This window comes from Sciurus carolinensis, chromosome 17 (genome assembly GCF_902686445.1).
Source record: "Sciurus carolinensis chromosome 17, mSciCar1.2, whole genome shotgun sequence".
NCBI lineage: Eukaryota > Metazoa > Chordata > Mammalia > Rodentia > Sciuridae > Sciurus > Sciurus carolinensis.
In genome coordinates, this window is record NC_062229.1 from 6,264,421 (window position 1) to 6,269,930 (window position 5,510).

The window sequence follows — 5,510 nt, forward strand, 5'->3', positions numbered from 1 at the left end:
AAACATTAAACTCAGGGGCACTCAACCAGACAACCACAACTCCTACCCCGCACATTTTTATACTTGAACTCTGTAGAGAGGTTGGGAAGTGATTTGTAAGTGCATTAATTGCTAGGACTGTCATAACCAGGCAGCAAAGTCATGGTCACTTAACAAATAAATTTTAAATACTCACATTTCTGGAGTTAGAAATATGAAGATCGAGGGGTCCAAAGTTTGTTTTCTAACTTGTTTCCAAATGATGGTGATACTGCTGGTAACACACAGTATTATAGTTACACCCCATCTTTTGCTTCAGATACTTCACCAACGTGAAACTAGAAACCAAAGAGCTATTTCAAAATTCCTCCATCTGGGAATCACAGAGGACCCAGCACTGCAGCCCCTCATCTTCAGCCTCTTCCTGTCCATGTACCTGGTCACCATACTGGGGAACCTGCTCATCATCCTGGCCATCAACTCTGACTGCCACCGCCACATACCATGTACTTCTTCCTCTGCAGCCTGTCTGTTAATGACATCTGCTTCAGCACAAGCACAGTCCCCAAGATGCTGGTGAACATCCTGAGACAAGATCAGAGCATAACCTACACTGGATGCCTCTGCCAGGTCTGCTTTTTCATAGTTTTTGTTGACTTGGAAAATTGTCTCATTGCAGTGATGGACTAAGACTGCTATGAGGCCATTTGTCACCCCCTGAGATACACAGTCATCATGAACCCTCAACTCTGTGCACTCCTAGTTCTATTCTCCCTGCTCCTCAGCATGTGCACGCCCTCTTCCACACTCTGATGCTGCTGTACCTGTCCTGTACAGACCTGGAGATCCCACACTTCTTCTGTGAACTTGCTCATGAAGCTGGCCTGTTCTGATACACTCTCAATAACTTGCTGGTGTACTTGGTTGCTGGTCTATTTCCTGGTGTGCCTCTCTCTGGGATCATTTTCTCTTATGTTCACATTGTGTTCTCTGTCTTGAGAATGACTTCATCAGGAGGAAAGTAAGAAGCCTTTTCCACCTGTGGGTCTCACCTGTCTGTCATCTCCTTGTTCTACATGACAGGTTCAGGGATGTTCATTAGCTCTGCAGTGACTGACCCATCCAGAAATTCTGCAGTGGATTCAGTGATGTATTCTGTGGTCCCTCAGATGCTGAACCCCTTTTTCTACAGCCTGAAGAACAGGGATATGAAAGTTGCTATGAGATGCTTATGTGTAGGTCACCCTCTGTTCTATGATTTTTCTTTTGGATTTGTGTTTCTAGATGAGGCAGTGACAGGGTTCCTGGTTAGCCAAAATGTCTGCACTTTCTGTCACTGCATTCTGCTAAGTTGATGACATATGTAATGACTAGGTGCCTTTTAACTCCCCTGTAACTTCCCAATCCTTATTGGGAGACTGAGCGGTTTGGCAGTCTTTGCTTGTCCAGAGTCAGAGCCTACTGCAGAGATCCTATTGTTAGCACACTCTTAAAGTAAGGCAGTTTGGAGAAGGTAGACATGGCTGGAATAGTATCTCAACAAAGCAGAGGGAAGGGGAAGAGAGAGAGGTTGATCAACAGATGCTACCTTACTCTTTGATGTGAAGAACCAGTTATGATGTTTTATGGCACAATCGGGTGAACATAATTTGCAATAATGTATTAAACACCTTAAAAATAGTTAGAAAGGAGAAATGTGAGTGATCTCACCATGAGCCATGAAAGTTTAAGTTGATGAAATGCTAAGTACCCAAGTAGCTCAGCACCCAGTCTATCTGAGAACCCAAACATCCCACTCTATCTGATATGCAGTTACAAATATTATGTCAATAAACAATAAATAAATTTTTAAAGACTGAAAATAAAATGAAGCTCTACATCTGTCCCTGCCAATTTCCTCCTAAGACATGTCCTCCTTACCTGCGAAGAGCAAGTACTTTCTTGTTGATGGAAATAAATCTAGAGAATCCTTCAATCAGCAGGCAGGGGTCCAGGGAGTTCCCCTCACAAGGGGGCAATGGTACCTCAGTTCTCCCTGGGCAGGTTCTTGACTTTAACCACTGGAAAGAATTCCAAGTTGCATCAAAAGCAAGACACAAGGAGTTTCATGTGATGACAGCAAACATATGTACACCTGAAAGGCAGGGTGGAGATACCCCTTTTCTCTGAGAAGAGAAGATGGTGATGTGCCCAGTTTGAGCTCTGAATATGTAACCTATGTTCTTGGGAATAGATGTGCAGGTTCCTAATCAATCTTCTTTAAAATGAAATCCCACATCAGCTTTTTGATATTTGGAGTTCAGAATGCTCCTTTCTGGTTAAAAATTCTGGCCAAAAGGTTTTTTTTTGAGTTGGGTGTCATTTAAATTGGTTATGGTTTGTTCTAGTTGATGTGGTACAGCATATGCTGGGGGTTTTGTTTACCTAACTAAATGGGGATGAGCGTGACTGTTGTGCTCATAGATCTGGATCTCCATCTACTGGGGTCTCTTTCTCCCTCTGAGAGCCCACCTATCTCACTTTGACTTCAGCCCACTCACCATGTTGTTTGCCTGTGTTACTATTTCCTTTGCAGTTCATGGAAATTTGGACCTCATTTTGCAATCCCAATTCTGACTCCCATTTTATCAACTATTCCTTTATTAAAGTATCAATAAGGTTGAGATGGCCATGAAAACCATCACAATGCATCTTGCTTTAAATTCTAGATAATCTATGTTTAAAATTATAAATTCATGTAATACAAATTAACATGATGCAATGTGTATTGATAAAGAAGTGAAATATTAAAGTTTTTAATTATAAAACTTAGAAAAGTTTTAAAAGATATACAATGAACATGAACATGAACCAATGTTTCCACCTACTAAATGAAGCTGGGGACCTGCCTAAGTGTGCAGAGTGCAGGGACATGTCCACATAACACTGCTTTTGGTGACTTTGCAATTGAAATAACACCTTTTTTTGGGGGGGGGGAACATCTTTATTACTCAAAGACAATTGAAACCTAGGATTCCTGGTGATCCAGACTCTCAAGGCTCAGAAAATTTACACAGGGTAACTGAAATCTCATGTGTGCATGGGTAATATTTAATTTGAATTGTCAACTTGATTGGATTAAGAGATGCCAATGATCAAGAGGCCTCTGAGTGTGTCAATGAGGGTGTGTCTATGAGTGATTGGAATGTGCTATAGTGAACTGAAGAGGAGACCTCCCAAAGCATTGGCAGCACCACCCAATAAGATGGTGGCTTAGGTGCAAAAAAATTTGGAAGGAAGCAAATGCCGATGCAATCTTGGCCCTTCTTGTATGAGTTCTTGATTGCTGCTTCTATCATCTGAAGATATTGAACTCTCGCTTCTTCACTCTTTCAAAGCAGATTCTGTCAGTGATTCATTCTCCAGGTAGTGGAAGCCTTGGTCTCGGACTAGGGTAGCACTGTTGATCCTTCTTGTTCTGGGTCTTCTGCCTCTTAGACTGTCCAGCTACTGCTTCTGTGGGCTCTCCAGCCTGTAGACAGCCATTGTGGACTATCCAGCTTCTGGTCATGTAGGTCAATCTAATAAATTCCCTTTTTATATTCATACTTTCTGTTGATTCTGTTCCTCTAGAGAACTCTGACTAATACAGTATGATTCATAACACCCTAATTGACAAAAAAGAGCCATAATTTTATCTCAAAATTCCCTAATATGAACTGGACATTGAATGCATTGTGATGGAGCTTGAAAAGGTATTTATAAAAGTCTAAACAGGGGAAAACAGTCTTGTGTATATGTTTGCACTCTATCATTGAAGAAAACAGATTGGAATCTGCAGTACAGTTTATAGAAGAAAGTTAGACACAATGGTACCAGCTACTTGAGGATGAGATGGGAGCTTGCAAGTTCAAGGTTACCCTTGGCAACACAGTGAGACTCATTCCAAAATTAAATGAATAGGACTTGTGTACATGACTCAGTGCTAGAGTGCTCGCCTAGCATGTGCATGACCCTGGGTTCAAACTCCACCACCAGTTAATAAATTAAATAAAATCTAGAGAGTGAGCATGAAATTCACAAATATTCAGCAAATATTTAATGGCTTTTAAGAAGAGATTCTGTCAGTTTTTGCATTTTTATAATATCTTTGTTAACATTTGCATTTATATTATTTATTCCTGCATACAGCATAAATATTTGACATTTGGAATTGAATCAGGCTTTCCAAATTTATGAAAGTATATACAGATGCTTTTGTGTATAGATGAAATCCAAGATTAGAATTTACTGGAAAAGTGCCAAGTGAAATGTGTGCCAGTTCCTGTAACAGCAAAGAACAGAGACCAAGGAGAGAATGGGGTCTTGTATGTTGGGCCTCAGGAGTCAGGAAGTCAGTCTTCCTCAGCTCCCCATCTGTGTGGAGGTATGGATCTGTCTTTAAGGATGTCGTCTCCTGGGATCAGAATGAGCACAAGACTAATGACTGCTTTGAATTTGAGCCCCAGGGATATATAACTACAGGAGTCTGCCTGTGATCTCCTCCCTCAAAATCCTGTTTCATCCAGGAAGCAGCACTGAACCTCCTCCCAGAGATGGTCTTTCCTGACCAGGAGCTCACTGACCAAATCAACATGTCTGCTCAGTTTGATAACACATCTTCTGTCTTCACCATCCAGGGGAGATGCTGAGCATCTTGGTCAGTGAACTCAGACAGGTAAATGCTTTTAAATGATCCAGACAGATTTTTTACAGTGTCATGCTGGGAAGCAGGAAAGGGAGGGCATGCATAAGAAGATGAAAAGCATGTCCCCCAGTGAGACCCATCTCTGACTGTCATCTTTTGACACTTTCTCATGTATATTTCCACCAGTATCCACCCAGCTCTGATTCTGATGGTCTTTGCTTTCCACAAGGCCAGGGATCCATTTCCTTCTGAGCAGAAATGAGCCCTCCTCAAACACGACTGTTTCATAATATTATGGTATTTCGTTGGAGTTTTGTTGTGGTATTTAGAAGGGGTTTTGGTCATTGTGTAAATTTGCTACAAAGTACCACAAATGGTGTTGCTCTACATTGGAAGGTTATTCCCTCATAGTCTGGAGGTAGAAGTTCAAAGATTAAGGAGCCAGTAGGAGTGGTTTCTTCTGAAGCATTTCCCCATGGTGTATAGATGTCTGTTTCCTGTGCTCTGATGTGCTCTGGTCTCTTTTGGTGTCTGTGTACTAAGGTCTTTTTCTTATAAGGACCCCAATCATATTAGATTCAGCCTCATTCTAATGACCACATTCTAAATTAATCATCTCTTCAAAGAACCATCTCCAAATACGGAAATGGTCTGCAATATCTGGGGTTAAGTTTATCATATAAAAATATTGGGGTGGACAGAATTCAACCTGTAACAATCATTCCTGGCTGTTCTCTTTGCTGGTTCTAGATCCACCATTGTCCACAGAGCTTTGTACTAATTGCTTCTTGGTCTTTGGCTAACACCAATAGTAGAGCTTGGTACTGTCCCAGCAGGGGGGCTGTGAGGACTCTGGGGGGAGAGC